Here is a 16836-nt window from a genome sequence, read left to right as displayed (position 1 = left end):
GTTTTATCTAGATGATCTCTAGGCCAAGTTCGAACATGGGCCATGCCGGGCCAAAAACTAGGTGACAAAAACATTAACACAGTTATGCTTTTATGTTTTGACAAAGTTACAGTTGGGGACATCTGTGTTGTGTGGACACATTTCTTGTATAAATATTTATTTCATGTTTTCAACATGATGATGACCAACAATTTGATGCTATATCCTTCAATTTTGAATAAATAAAGTATGTGTTCAGTCTACACATGACACTTTGCCATTTATTGTTTGACAACTGTCAAAGCTAGGTAGTTTCAATAAATTTTTCACCAGGCTTCATAAAAGCAATTGTTGAAACTTTTACCATGATCCTGATACTGTATTAATAGTACAGTTTGAGTTCATTCTTTGTCAGTCTTTACAAAAATTAATGGCAAATTTAGCGACAGTTTGGCAGCTGACTCCAGTGCATTTCTCATTTTGGGATTTAATAACTTTTTACTTCAATCTATTAATAATTTGTAAGACTTTTCCAAATTGAATATTTTTTACAAAAAACAATTTGTAAAGCTGCTTGCAATAAATCACAAATTCTACCTAGTCTATTAATAGTTTGCAACCCAGGGTTCATGGATATATGTGAATTGACGCCATGATATAACTAAAAGATAGTTGAAAACAATGTGAAACACAAGCTAACAAAAGCAATATATTGCAGTTTTCTGGAAGAAAGGAAGAATTTTTGAGAAAGGAGGAATTGCTCATTTTTATTTTCATCTTTTCCAAAAATATTTGCTTAATTGCTGAAGGAGAAAAAACATTTTAATTAATTCCAAATAATTATAAAATTTGCTTTCTTTTGCAGTTTCCTTGATACCAATATGCCTCGGAAAGCATGTACTCCAGAGGCAGGTTCAAGTCGACCATTAAGACTTTCATATGACAGCTGCTGATTCAGAGCGCATATCTCAGGGCGTATCTTGGAAATCGGATGGCGGGCCTGCCCGGCCCCAGAAGCCATCTGATGCTTTTTAGGGCGTATCTCATAGATCAGATGGCGGGCTTGCCCATCCACATAAACCATCTGATGCTCAGGGCGTATCTTTGAAATCAGATGGCGGGCTTGCCCGGTCCCAGAAGCCGTCTGATGCTTTTGATGTTTTGAGCGTTTCTAAGATGTGTCTGTACTCTTTAATTGATTTGAAAATGAATTTGTCTGATCAATACAACAAAGAAACCAAAACAGGTTTCATTACAGAAGAGGAAAATGAGAATTGTATCCCAGACAAACATACATCTATCAATACATTCACTCAAAAAGGTGTTGAGTTTTTAACTGGATTATATTGTTCTGAAAGTTATTTAATAAATGGAGATATGGACTCATATGGAGCAAAAAAACAGAACTGCATGCACAATATTTAAATTTAAGAAACATACAGTCATCTTTGGATCATTTCATCAGGCCGATCACAATTTTAGTGTTGAGTCTCGAGGAAATCAGTGTACTGCCAATGCCCTTTGTTCTTTGATTTATGCAAATATTGCACAGCTCTTATCAAAACAAAATTTCGATGACGTTCTTATTGATGGTGATTGTTTGTATAAGACAATTTTAACAGGACTGAAAGAGAAGGGAGAGTTCACAAGTGCCCTCTTGAATTTTGATGAGATATCAACTGTTGTGAAAATTTTAAACAAAAGTGTTCATATTGAGAAATGTGAAGTATTATCTGGAATTTGTATTCAACTAGCTACTTCAGAATTGCCATAATTGCATCATTCTCTTCAATCAGGATTTCAGAAATCACCATACTTACTTGCGATGATTGGTTCAGTATGTTCTGCTGTATTTAAAAGTGAAAATCTATAATACTTATTTGACTCACATTCACATAGTCCATCTGGATTGTCAGATATTGATGGAATGTCAGTGTTAATTTCTTTAAGTTCCTTTACTGATCTGATAACATTCATGTATGCCTTATACAAAAGTATGCTTATGGACTTAAATGGACAAGTTCGATGTATTGCCTGTTAAATTTAAATCAAAGTACTAGTATTTCATGTCCTGATGTTGTCGACACATCAACATGTCAAGATTATTTATCTGTACGATAACAAAGTTATTTCCATGATCAGTTTTCAAAACAGAGAAGGAAACGGGACTTCTGCAAACAGAAAAAGATGGAATCTATGGAAACAGTCGCATGCAAAATACGAAAAAGAAATGATTATATGAAAATTTATATGCAGTCAAGAGGATTAAGTCATTAACAGCAGTTGACAGATAGATTGTTGACAAAAAAGTGTACGACAACAATAAGGCATGAGCCTGTAAGACAAGCAAAAGAGCGCATTTTGACCAAAGAATCAATGAGAAAAGCAAGGCAAAAGCCTGAAAGACCAGAGAAAGACCGGCTTATGACCAAAGAGTTAAAGAGAAAAGCAAGGCAGAAGCCAGAAAGACCAGATAAAGAGCGCTCAATGACCAAAGAATCAATGAGGAAAGCAAGGCAGAAGCCTGAAAGACCAGAGAAAGAGCGGCTTATGACCAAATAGTCAAAGAGAAAATGCAAGGCAGAAGGCAGAAAGACCAGAGAAAGAGCGCTCTATGACCAAAGAATCAATGAGGAAAGCAAGGCAGAAGCCTGAAAGACCAGAGAAAGAGCGGCTTATGACCAAAGAATCAAAGAGAAAAGCAAGGCAAGTGCCTGAAAGACCAGAGAGAGAGAGAGAGCGCACTTTGACTAAAAAATTCAATGAAGAATTGTCGAAAAAGTGAATTGTATCGTCTTGGAGAAAGACTGAAAAAACAGGTCAGACGTGTAGATTTAGCTTATAAATCTCAAGAAAAGCTTCATAATAAAAATTCTTGGAGAAGCAAAAGAGCGTTGTTAAATGTTCACTTGAAAGAGAAATATAACACAAAAGCTGGAACACTTGGGAATAACATAAGCAGTTGCATAAACAAATTTAAAAGCATTATTGCTGAAAGTCCTGTTATTGTCTGCACATGCTGTCATCAAACTTGGTTTAAGCGTTCTGTAATGAAAACAAACACACTCAATGGGAAAATATCTGCATCGGTAATGAAAGAATTCTTTACAGGTCATTTATCATTTGACAATTGTGAATGGGTCTGAAATACTTGTATTAAATATGTAAAACAGAACAAAGTTCCATGTATGTCTGTCAAGAATAAGAGTGCATTCCTGTTAAAACCAAAGAACTTGAACTGCACCAGATTGGAGAAAGACTAGTTTCTTTAAGGATTTCATTCATTCAGATCAGAGAGTTGCCAAGAGGAGGCCAATTGATTGTCAATTTAAGGAAATGTTGTAAATGTACCAGTGGATATCCAACCTGTGATTCAAAGCTTACCAAGAACTTTTGACAATGATTAAACAATTCCTGTGAAGCTGAAGAAAAAATTATGTTACAAAAATGTGATTTCACTGCATTTGTTGATTAGACATAGTGATATGTATAAAACTTCTGGTGTTGCAATTGATGACGGTTGGGCAAACACCATAACATCACATTGCAGTGAGACTGTCAGGGAGTTACTTGCAACAGAGTTCAATGAAGGAATCGCATCAGGAACTCAAGAAAATGAAGGCTTGAATTATGATTCCGATCATTTTAGTGAAATTGATGAAACTGAAAATATTGTTGGTAATAGTGATACATTGCTTGATTCTGCAGATCCCTCAGATGATAATGTATATACATTTGCACCTGGAGAAGGTCAGCCACCATTGAGCTTGTATCAAGATAAGGATATCGAGTATATGTTATTTTCTACAATATTTTGTGGACAGTCAAGATCAGCAAATAAAGATAGAGACGTTCCCATACATTACAGTGACATTTGCAAACTTGAACTAAGACATATTGATCGAAGAGTATCATCAAATGTTCCCAATATATTTTTCAAGTTGAAAAAGGTTCAGTTAAAACAGGTTTCTGATAAGGTTCACCTTGCTTTGAGAAGATGAAAATCGAAGGGAACGCAATTAACAGCTTCAGATATGCTTGATAGTAATTGTACTAACAAAATGGTAAGACTGGACGAGGGTTAATATATTTTCCGAAGCTTAAGGAACTCCACACCATATTTTGATGCTATTAAAGATGTGTTTCGCAACTGGGATTACCAACATGGTTTATGTCTCTTTCTTCAGCAGATACCTGGTGGCATGATTTACTGAATATACTGTCAAAACTTAACAACGGGAAAACATTATCTCATGATGATATAACATTATCTCATGATGATATTGAGGCTATGTCTTGGACAGACAAAACTAAACTTGTACAAAAAGACCCAGTTACTTGTGTAAGATATTTTGATAATCGTGTTCAACAATTTATCAACAGAGTTCTAAAAAGCCATCGTGAACCTCTCGGAAAAAATGCTGACTTCTTTTATCGGGTTGAATTCCAACAGAGAGGTTCACCTCATATACATATGCTGGTATGGATTGAGCATGCTTCCTCAATACAAAACACATTAAGTCCAAGAAGTGACAACATTTATTGATACATATCTTGTCAAAAAGATGACGATGAAGAACTTGTGAACTTACATATCCACAAACATTATAAATCATGTAGGAAACAACAAAAAGTTATTTGCAGATTTGGTTTCCATATTCCACTCATGAAACAAACTACTATTCTCGAGCCTTTGGATGAGTCATCTGACACGAAACAGCTGAATGACATATTAAGTAAAATTCAGAAAGAATTAGAAGAAGTGAAAGACAATGATACCTTTGAAGAGTTCTTATCTCTTGTTGGAGTGGATGAACAGAAATACCTTGAAGCAATACGAAGTTCTTTGAAATCTCCCAACTGTTTTCTTACGAGGAGTGTACACTAAGCCAGAGTAAATGCATACATGAAACCTATTTTAAATGCATGGGGAGTAAATCATGACTTGCAATTTGTCTTGGATCCTTATGCATGTGCAGTTTACAATGTTTCTTATATAAGCAAAGCTCAACGAGGTATGAGCTTACTGATGGATGAAGCGTGTTAAAAAGTCAGGCGGGGAAATATGGAACTCAGACAGCAAGTAATACACATTGGGAACAAATTCCTTAACATTGTTGAAGTCAGTGCACAGGAAGCTTGTTGTTTGCTTTTACAATTGCCTCTTGCGAAAGCAACAAGGGAAGTTACATTTATAAATACATCACCACCTACAGATAGAACATTTGAAATCAAAGGAAGCTTTAGAAAACCCACCGTGTAGTTCTACAGATATTGAGGCAGACAATATCATTAAAGTTATTCCAAAAGACCAAAGTCTCTTGAAAATTGGTGTCTAGCAGATTATGTTTTCCTTGAAATTAAACATACATATATTAAAAGTACTTGTACTGAATATGATGCTGAAAACTATCATGAGACAGGAGTTGATCTAAATGAACATGATGATACACATTATCAAGACGTAAATCCTTAGTAACTAACTTCCAGGAGGTAGAATGAACTTAAAGGTTGTTTTACCATATTTAAAGAAAACAAAAGAAGTTCATTAGGTATATGCGCTTAAAAAAAAAAGTTGAGGGTGGAACTTTCTACAGGGAAAGACTTATGTTGTTTACACCATGGAGAAAAGAAGAATCAGATTTGATATGTGGCTTTGACTCATTTCAAGCAAAATATATGTCTCTTAAACATTTCATAGAGATGAAGGCAAGATAATATGAACAAAATGCTGAAGCACTAGATGAAGCTTTTGAAATGGCCAAAAATGATGAAAATAACTTCGATAACTTAGCACCTGGGACGGAGCAGATTAATCAAGATGATGTAGAAGCTGGTAATAAAGACAGTGAATGCTTCATATATTTTAACCCAAATAGGCCAGAAACTCAAAAGAAAATCTGATATTGCGTAAGATCTTGGGCTTTCAGTTGCCTCTGTAGACATTAGTACTCGCCAAAAAACTTTGCCTGATTTAAAGTACAGAGAACTTATAAAATCCTTAAATGTCAAACAAAGAGTGTTCTTTACACATGCTTTTCAGACTGTTAAAATCAATAAGGACAAACTGCAAGTGTTTTTGTCAGGTGGTGCAGGAGTGTGGAAAATTGTACTTGTAACTTCATTGTTTGAGGCATTACAGCGGTGTTGACTTTAGACCCTGGCGATGATCCAGAAAACTGTAAAATTTTCCTGTGTGCTCCAACTGGAAAAGCTGCTTTTCACATAAGTTGAGTAACACTTCATTCTGCATTCAGAATTCCAGCAAGTCAAGGATATCATTGTACCCAATTGAGCAGTGACATCTTAAACACTCTGAGAACTAAATACAGGCATCTTGCAATTGTCATGATAGATGAGGTTTCAATGGTAGGAAACAATATGCTCAAACTGGTAAATGAAAGACTGAAGCAACTTAAAGGAAGTGTTTCACCATTTGGTGGAGTACACATGATTTACATTGGTGACCTTTTTCAGTTGAAACCTGTCATAGATGGTTGGATTTTTGAGAATTTGAAAGCAAACTTTGGGCCATTAGCAACAAATCTATAGAAGTATGCTGTTGAAATGCATGAATTTGAAGAGATTATGCGACAGAAAAATGATAAACAATTGGCATGACTACTTAATAGACTTCGAGAGGGAAAACACACACAAGGTGACACGGATGTGCTAAAAGTCAGACTGAAAAATACTTCAAATTCTGATTATCCAGAGAAAGCTGTTAATTTGTTTAACACAAATTAACGTGTAAATGCTTTTAATGCAAACCTTTACCAGGATACAAACAGTTCAAAAGTTTCCATCTCTTCCTTTGATCAAGTCATCAGTGATGATTCTCCAGCAGTTAAAGAGCTACTGGTTTCCAGAATACCTAATGATTCAACACACACTGCTGGGTTGTGCAAAACAGTGGGGATAGCTGAAGGCATAACTTATGACCTGTGCCTTAATCTAGATGTAGACGATAGTTTAGTCAATGGATCGTCATGTGTAGTAACAAAGATTGATTACAGACAACAAAATACTACAAGAACAAGTATAATATGGGTTGTGTTCAACAATAATGAGATTGGTTCAATGTGGCGTGCCAAGTATCATCATTTAAATGTTAGATTTGTAGATCCATCTTGGACTCCTAATAATATATCTGACTGCAAAAGAAGCTTTCTTACCTTAGAAAGATATTTATGAGGGTACAAATTCCATTAAGACAGTCGACAGCGAAGACTGTTCACAAGTCGCAAGGAAACACACTAAGTGAAGTTGTCATTGACATGACTGGAAATCGAAGGTTCCCTCATGCACATTATATTGCTTTAAGTAGAGCGAAAACTCTAAAAGGGCTGCATATTTTAGAACTTAATGAAACAAAAATTTCAGTTTCAGAAAAAAGTTAAAAAAGAAATGACTCATTTGCGCGAAAACAAAAAAAATGCAGCTGTGCTACACACCTGTTTACTGCTTTAATCGAGCACATTTAACTTGTTTGCTCCAAAACATCCTGTCTCTTAGAAGTCATAAGGATGAGTCCTTCGCTGATCCGAATGTTCAAGCATCATCTATACTATGCTTTGTAGAAACACGGCTTACAGATACTGATTCAGAAGATAATTATCAGCAAACAGGCTATCAGATGTTCAGAGCAGATGGTTTACAAGTTTGTCATACTTGTCCTCACAGAGGTGTTCTTGTGTATGTGAAAGATGACATTTTAGTCACAAACTCTTATTCTGTTACCACAACAGACATAGAAATGGTCGTCACAACTGTTCTGTTTAACAAACAAAGTACCAGTGTTGTTGCCCTATATAACTCACCAACTTCTTCAGTAAAACACCTCAAAACATTTCTATATACGAATCTTGCACACAAGCAGGAAGAATGTCTAATTATACAAGGTGATCGTAATATAAACTTGTACACAAATGAAGATATGTCAAACTATATGCTAAACACATTTGGCTACAAACAGCTTGTGCAAAAACCTACACATTCATCTGGATAATTGATAGCTCACGTTTATACAAACATGAAACTTGGTTGTTCGGATGTTATAGATAGTGTTTGGTCAGACCATTGTATGGTATATGCTGAATTTCCTTATACAGAATAAAACAGCCACTATTGTATTTAAAAAAAATTGCATATGTTAAACTAGTCAAACTGAAACTGCAATATTAAAATTGAAGATAGGGCCACAACAAATTGATGATTTGTTCTACGGATTTTTGCTTTTCAAAAATGGAGCGAGCGAGCGAAATAAAAAATATTTTTATTCTTTTTTTGTTAAATCACATGCGAGCGAAAAGCGAAAAAAAAAAATACATATATTGTCTATGTAATTTGATATATTTTGCCAAATAAATGCATGGTATCTGCAAAATACCAGTTCATGATCATTTAGAAGTAATAATTGAGTTTAAGCCCGTTTCAAATTTTTGTAAAAAAAAATTTAAAAAAGTCTCTAATTGCTGTTCTGCTTACTCACACTAGGTAGTGATTACTTAAATTTAACATGGTACATGTAGTTTTTATTATCAAAGTTATATAAGAAGCTCCCTTTTTCTGTCAAAGATGGTTTAATAACATGACACAATAAATAATACAATAAATATCAAGGTGGCTCGTACAATTTATACTCTACATTTTGTTTGTCTAGTTCAACGGCGACACTCCTTTGCATGTAAATTTTTAATATTTTAACTTAATCAATACAAACAAGCTTATTGCAGATTTATACCAATCGACCGCATACCACCGACATTTCACATCCTGATGTAGATGCGGTTGAAATTATGAAATAACTCAAATCATCTGTGATGCAATGACTAATTGCCCCGGGGTAAATAAACATTTCCATTTGTGTCTTTTGCCGACATGACAAGACAGACGAACGTTGTCATTTTTTTACCATAAACCAATCTAATAACGCAAAGCGTTATAACACTCTATGTCATAACATACGTAGGCTAAATAAAACTAAATCATCTAATAAATGGGTGCGCAGCAAATGTTTTGCTCGGTCGCAAAATAAAAATAAAAATATTTTTATTTAGTTTTAAGATTTTGAGGTGCTGCGAATCCATCGAATATTTAATCAATTTGTTGTGGTCTAGAGTTTAAGACGTGCTGTGGGCAAAACATTTTTGTTTTAAATGAGATGAACAGTAATCTGATTTTTTTAATCTGTAGTACAGGTCAAGTTGTTATCTCCCTTTTCATATGGTACACATTTACTTTTCGTGGGAATTCTGTCCTCTGTACAGTGTGCATTCACCCATGCAGTCTGATGCAATAGTTGTTCAATCAGAATCATAAATCTCTACGATGCAAGATTCTTATTGGTCATTCAATGGAACTGTTTGATTTCAATATGAATTAACTGACCCTGCTTGCATTTGCCACGACCGTCTAGTGGAAGTAACTCCATTAATTGTGGTCAACCTTTATTCCAACCTGGTGAGTTAAAATAGTGTTCATATTGATAGAATGTTTTAATGTATTATGTTATGAAATGTGTGTTAGTTACTTTAATATAAATTTCTTTCGTATTTTATAATTTTACATGTTTTGATCTGTTTGTAAAATTGTTGTTCTTGTCTTTGTACAGGTCCATCTTTCATTTGACTATATTGGTCTACGTCATGAATAAATGGATTAAATTAATCAATGGACTTTGTGTGTCATGTGTCCCCACCCCACACCCACTACAAATGGCGCCAAATGTGAGACTCGACGTGCGATGAAATGACCAGGTTGGCGGCTGGACTAGGTTTCCGGAGGGCTGGGTGGTCAGTACCATATTCAAACAGGACGGACCCGCGCTGTCGGAGCGGTGCTAGATCCGGAATCTTACAACCCTGAACAGGCTAGGGACTTTTGTCCAGCTCCTGGGACCGTTTCAGCAGGACAAGCAGTTTTCGAAGACCGTAGCTGTATGAAGTTTTCCTTATGCCATTTCTCGCAAGAGAATCTGGTGCATGTATTTCGTGTTTACTGTTCGTGTTTGCAATTTTTCATACTACGTTAGTTTCATGTACTGTCATCGACATAATGCTCGTGTTTTTGTTTTGTACTTTCGTTTCCCGGATGTTTCAGACATGCGTAGATTTGATCTTCAGCATCTAAAAATATGTGAAATAGAAAGAACAATATCTTTTGGAGAGATAAATGTACCTACGTTATAAGCATAAGACCTGTGCGACAATTTCCGGTCTTTTTAGTATGTTTAGTTAACACCGTATTAACGTTTTCCATACATAGTATATATATACAGTGTAGTGTAGCATATCATACACGTAGACACACGTGGTAGCAGAGGCACTAGTTTTAATAATTTCTCAGGAAATATCGCTTGGATTGAGTCGATTTTTAGCAGAAAGATGGAAAAGAGTGTGATTTAATTAAGGACAGTGATTGTTTATCTGAAATATAGGCGAGACAAAAGAGATTTTGGACTTTATTTGGAGACGGTGCGTATTTTTATGCCTACTCGGGAGATTTATCCGCCCGAGCCGCCCGAACAGTGGGCGGAAGTTAGAGTGGACAATCAAGCGTCTGATTGTTCTGAATGATAAAGACGCGGAAATGATTTTGTAAACATTTGTAAACATTTTATGAACAGTTATGGCTGTTTCTGCAGTCTAGAGGACATTATAGAAGAAAGGCAGTTAAGTGGACATTATACAGGAAAGAATTTTCTTCCACATTCTATCCGGCGTTCAACAAGTCATGTTATCGGGTGTTACAAACATTTATGATTCAGAGGCTGCTCGTGCCGGGGAAAGGAATCCTGCTGGCGGGTCATTTGAAACATCTGATACAATAGGCCAGGATCTAGAGGCTGCTCGTGCCGGGGATGTAACTCCCGCTGGCGGGCCTTCAGACACGACGAGTCGTTCTACTCTTCAGGATCCTGTCGGGACAGCATCTAAGACTAAAAACTGGAAATCGTTCTGCTGGTGAGTTGGTGCAAGAAGATTTGATTGTTGATGAGCCATCTACACCACTAACCAATCAGGTAAAAAGGAAACGAACATTATCAAAATCCTCTGATAGTCATGTTTAAAAAGCCAAGTGTGATCTAACAACTGAACTATCTGACATAAGTGACACCGAGCTTAATAATAAGAATATTGACAGTTTTATTTCAGAAACATTACTGAAAAAAATTGTAGAAAGCAAATCACGAAAGCGGACAAAGGTCCAACAAGCAAAACGTACGGTAAACATTAGCCCTACCAAATCAACCAGCAAATTGAAAGTGACAAAGTCTAAAACAGTGTCTCTGAATCCAAAACATGTTTGAAAAGGGCGAGTAACAAGCAAAAAGGTACTGACAGTTCTAATTCCGAGGATAGTTCCAATTCCAATCAAGTTCTTACCCCAATTATGAACAGTAAATTTATAGATGAAAGTAGTGGTGATAGTGTAGGGCTTGTATCAGTGTTGCATGAATTAGCTGATGAAAAGAACAAATTGTCGACATCTATAAATAAATTACGCGAGGACGTCCGTGATGTGAATGATAAATTTAAAAAAGTCACTGCTGATGTAAACAGTAAGCTAGAAAAAGTAACTGAGGAGATGGAAAAGAAATTGTTGCATAATATTCACAATGTTATTGGTACCAGAATCAAAAAAGAACAATTAAAGAACAAACAGGAAATGGAGAAAGAGGTACATACATTAAAGGACGAATTTATCTCTGACATCGCATGTCTGCAGTTACAAGTACACGATATCAACTCAAAACCACAGATATGTAGGGACTTGAATGTGTGTATTATGAATCATGCACAAACTACTAATAAGAACGTGAATCAAATTGTCAAAAACCTCTTAGCTGATGGATTGAAGCTACAGCATTTAGATTTCAGAAAAGCAGAGAGAAAAGCTAGTAAGGATAGCAAACCAGGGGTCATCATTGTGACATTCTACACCAACGAAGACAGAGACTCAGTTCTTAATAACTAATCTATGCTCGGTGATACTCTGAAATATGAGAACGTATTTATCTCCATTGATCCGTCATCAGAAACACGAAATGTCAACAACAACTCAAAACTGTTGATTTTTCAATTGGGATTGTCTGGCCTGAAACTTCAAGGATCTCGCATCGTGGTTGAGGATGGAAACAACAAAAAACCTTCAAACACTGCCAGTCATAGGAGACCCGCAGATGGTGATTCGAAGAGAGTGAAACACACGTAATAATCAATATTTTAATCAAAATCATAGGCATCCAGCTAATAGTAGATCGGACTATGACAGGAGTCATAGCTCACGCTTCAACAATGACATATAATCATCGCGAAAACAGAAATAATTCTATCGCCATTAAGATCATCGTGAAAACCGTGAGCATCAGGAACCTAGAGATGGCTTCAGCAGAGACTATGACAGACGTGATCCTAGAGACTATGATGATAGGCGCAACTACATAAACAGTTTGGACCGCCGCAACAGTGACTTTTCTTTTCAACAGTATTAGTATAAGTTAGAGCTTTGGAATGTCATGGGTTGGTCTGATGATGAGTTATCTGACAATTTTGTATTTCGTGAACAATGTATTGAACATTTAAATTCGATATTGTGTATATAGCTGAGTCTCATTTGTTGAATAATCATCTAAATTTAGAGAACTATGTGTTTTATGGCAACTGTAGAAAATTACTTCATGTTAATGCGAAAAATGGTTCCGGTGCAGTTGGTATTTTTATTAAAAAAAGAATTATTATCTCATTTTAATGTAACAATCTTGGACAATTCTAATGAAGGCATTTTATGGCTCTCACTAAAAGACAAAGTCCCAAACAATATCTTTAATATTTGTTCGGCTTATTTGTCTCCTGATGGATCTAGTCGTTATGTTAATCCACAAGCATTTTTTGTATCAACTTCTTACAAATATTTATGAATACCAGAACCGGGACAAATTTGTTTTTTGTGGTTATTTTAATAGTCGTATTTCTGAGATGCCACATTTTATAGCAGGAATATATGATGTTGAATAAAGACATGCGGTTGATTATAATACGAATTATTATGGTGAATTGTTTGTTAAACTTTTAATTGATAGTAGTTGTTGCGTTATAAATGGTAGAAACCACGTGACAAATGATTTTATTTTTGTTTCAACAAGAGGCTTGTCGGTCGTTGATTACATTATTGTTCCGTACGAGTCTGTACAATTATACTAAAATGTTAACGTTACCAGGCCGACATAAATTAAAAACTTAGATGTAGCAAAAAATGTATTGAATCTCTACTTATACTTGATCATTTTATAATATCCTGTGATTTTAGTATGAATAGTTTGTTCTCAGAAAATGTTAAATATTCTATAGAAAGTAATATAGTACATAGTAAAATTAATTGTCATGATTATGAAAATTGTGTAAAACATGTAAAAAAATATGTTAGTGCTGTACCAAATGATTTTGGTGACAATTTTTTAATGAATGATATAAATAATGCTGTAGAAAGAATTGACTTTCAACATACAAATCAACAAGACCTTGACAATTTATATTCTGAATTTTGTTCTGTTGTTAAAAATGAAATGGATTGTAAACTACCTTGTAAAGATGTAGTTCTTATTTATGGCTATAGTAATAAACATTAGTAAACAAACGATTGAATTCTTTTTGTACAAATAGAGGTATTTTATAAGAAGGGCAAAATGGTATTCGAAATGGCCGTAGTACAGTTGACCACATTAAGTCGCTTACAATATTACTTACTTACTTAGTCCTCTTCGTGCTGATATGCACATAAGGCCTTCACTAGAGTACGCCAATGTTGCCGGTCCTTAGCCCAAGTTTGAATCTGACCCCAGCTCCATCTCTCCTTCCTCATCTCTTTATCAACTGATTTGCGCCATGTTTCTTTAGGTCGGCCTCTTGGACGTCTGCCGGTAGGTGTCCATCTTAAAGCAACTCGTGGTATAGCTTTCTTTTCCATTCGAAGTACATGGCCAATCCAACGCCATCTTCTACGTTTGATTTCAATACAAAGGGGGTTTGTGTTCGTCCTATGATGAAGCTCTGCGTTGGTTATAATGTTAGGCAAAAATATACGAAGAATCCTCATAAGACATCTCCTTTGGAATACTTCTAGCTTGTTACATATTGATGTGGAGGTCTTCCAGGACTCTGATCCATACAGCAGGACAGCAAGTACATTACTCTTGAAGATCCTTATTTTGGTGGCAAATGAGGAATTTTTGGATTTCCAGATGTTACGGAGGGCAGCAAAACTACCTCTTGCCTTGGATAATCTATTATTAACATCATCTTCAGAGTTTCCATCGCTTGTCATTTTACTACCTAGATAAATAAAATCATTTACTTCCTCAATTGCGATGTTATTGATGGTTATAGGCTGGTCCGTATTTCCATTGATTTTCATAATCTTTGTTTTGTTAGCGTTGATAGTAAGTCCAATTTCCTTCCCAAAACTGTCTACATTGTTGGTCTTGGTTTGTAGATCCTGTTGTCGTTGGGCCAATAGAGCGATGTCATCTGCAAAATCAAGGTCCTCCAATGACTCTGTAAAGGTCCACTGTAAGCCCCTGACTGAACTATCTGTAGATTTTCTTATCAGCCAATCAATGCAAAGTGAAAATAGGAGGGGTGATAGAATGCATCCTTGTTTCACACCTGTTCTTATTTCGAGGTTTTCTGTGAGAGATGAGCCACACATCACCTTGGCGCTGAAGTCTGTGTAAAGCATCTTTATGATGTCAGGTATCCCATAGTGGGCCAATATTCTCAACAAAGCAGGTCTGTGTATGCTATCAAATGCCTTTTGAAAATCTATGAAGTTGGCGTAAATTGTAGCATTCCATTCGTGGCTCTGCTCTATGATCTGTCTTAGTGTAAAAATCTGGTCTGAACAAGACCTTCCTCTTCTGAAGCCTGCTTGGTTCTTACGCAGCAGCTTGTCTAGACATGCTGAAATTCTATTAAGGATTATACGGCTCAATACTTTACTTGTAACTGACAACAGCATTATTCCTCTCCAATTATTACAATCTGTAAGGTCTCCCTTTTTAGGTAACTTAACAATAAGGCCCACCTTCCAATCATCTGGTGCTGTCTCAGAGATCCATACTTTCCTCAGGATATTAGCTAGTAATACAGGCGTCATCTGTTCCTCTGCTTTAAGTAGTATTGTTTGTATATTGTCAATTCCAGGTGCTTTCCCATTCTTCAATTTTTGGATAGCAAGTCTGATCTCATGTTCTGATGGTGGTTCTAAGTTGACGTCTAATGGGATTTCAGCTGGTGGGATTTCTGCTTCTGTGTCTGGGTTGTCTTTGTTAAGTACTCTTTCAAAGTTTTTTTTCCAGCACTTAAGCTTTGCTTGTTCATCAGAGATAAGTTCCCCTTGTTGGTTTTTAATCGGACTATCTGTAGAGGTAAATCCTCCTGTAAGTGTCTTAGTGATTTTGTATAATGTGCCCATATCTTGTCTCTCTGCAGCCTTCTCAGCTTCTGTGGCTAGATTATCAATGAACTGCTTCTTGTCAACCTTTGCCAGCCTCTTCACATCTTTATCCAGAGTTTTGTAGGCGTCCTTAAGCTGTTGTTTTAGGCGTTCTGATTTGGTTTGCAGTATCTTCTTCTTAATTTCCTTTCGTTCATCAATCTTTGTCCATGTGTCTCTAGATATCCACTGCTCCTTCCTTTTCCGTGCTGTACCGAGAATCTTCCTTCCAGCAGCAAGGATCTCCTCATTAAACATATCGATAGTTACTTCCTGTTGGTAATTGAGCAGGCCAAATCTGTTCCTAACTTCAATTTAAAAGCTTCTCTTTACCATCGGGTCCTTGAGCTGAGCCACATCCAACCGTGGAGATCTTTGTTGACTTAGTTTTGCTCTTTTCAGTTTCGGCTTGATTTTTGCTACAACAAGTGCATGGTCGCTGTTGACATCTGCTCCCCTCATTGCCCTGACATCCTGAATACTTCCCCTCCATCTCCTGTTGATTAAGATGTGATCTATCTGGTTGTTGGTAAGTCCATCTGGTGATTTCCATGTCCACTTGTGAATCTCCTTATGTGGAAATATGGTTCCTCAAATTACAAGATTATTTTCTTCAAGTCTCTCCCCATTATCATTCCTTACTCCACATCCATGTTCCCATAGTAGATTCCTTCCCTGTGTTATCCATCCCTACCTGAGCATTTAGATCTCCCAATACAAGAAGGACATCATGTGTTGGTGTATTTTCCACTGTTTTCTGAAACTTGTCATAAAATGCCTCCTTTTCGGTGTTATCCGCTACCTCAGTTGGTGCGTAGCATACTATAACAGTAAGTTTGGCATAAGAAGAGTTGAATCGTGCTGACATGAGCCTTTCATAGATAGGTTTCCACTCTATAAGAATCTTGTGTGCTGTTTGGTCAATTATCAGGGCAACTCCTCTGTCGTGTTGGTCATCTGCCCTTCCTGAATATGCTATCGTGTGGCCTGAAGCTAGTTGTCTTTTTCCTGCACCCGTCCATCTCGCCTCGCTTACTCCCAGTATACTGATGTTATAACTGGTCATCTCTCTCACGACTTGAGCTAGCCGGCCAGTCTGGTAGAGCGTTCTAACATTACAGCAGCCAACTCGCGGCATGGTCTTTGGTCCGAGGATGTTTGCTATCGGGATGGCAGCTTCCGGCTGGGTTTGGCTGTCATCCGTCCTAATTCCAGTTGCCTGGTCTGCATCCATCCCCGTTCCTACATTGTTTGTTTCTCTAGTGTTGATTTCTGTAGCTTTTTTGGGGTTAAACGTGGCAGGGTTGCTGGCCCTGCGCACAACCCTCCTCCTTTCGCATCCGGGCTTGGGACCGGCCATGG

The sequence above is a fragment of the Dreissena polymorpha genome, chromosome 15, assembly GCF_020536995.1.
Source record: "Dreissena polymorpha isolate Duluth1 chromosome 15, UMN_Dpol_1.0, whole genome shotgun sequence".
Classification (NCBI taxonomy): Eukaryota; Metazoa; Mollusca; class Bivalvia; order Myida; family Dreissenidae; genus Dreissena; species Dreissena polymorpha.
The sequence above is the reverse complement of the archived record's forward strand: the minus strand, read 5'-3'. Positions refer to the sequence as shown.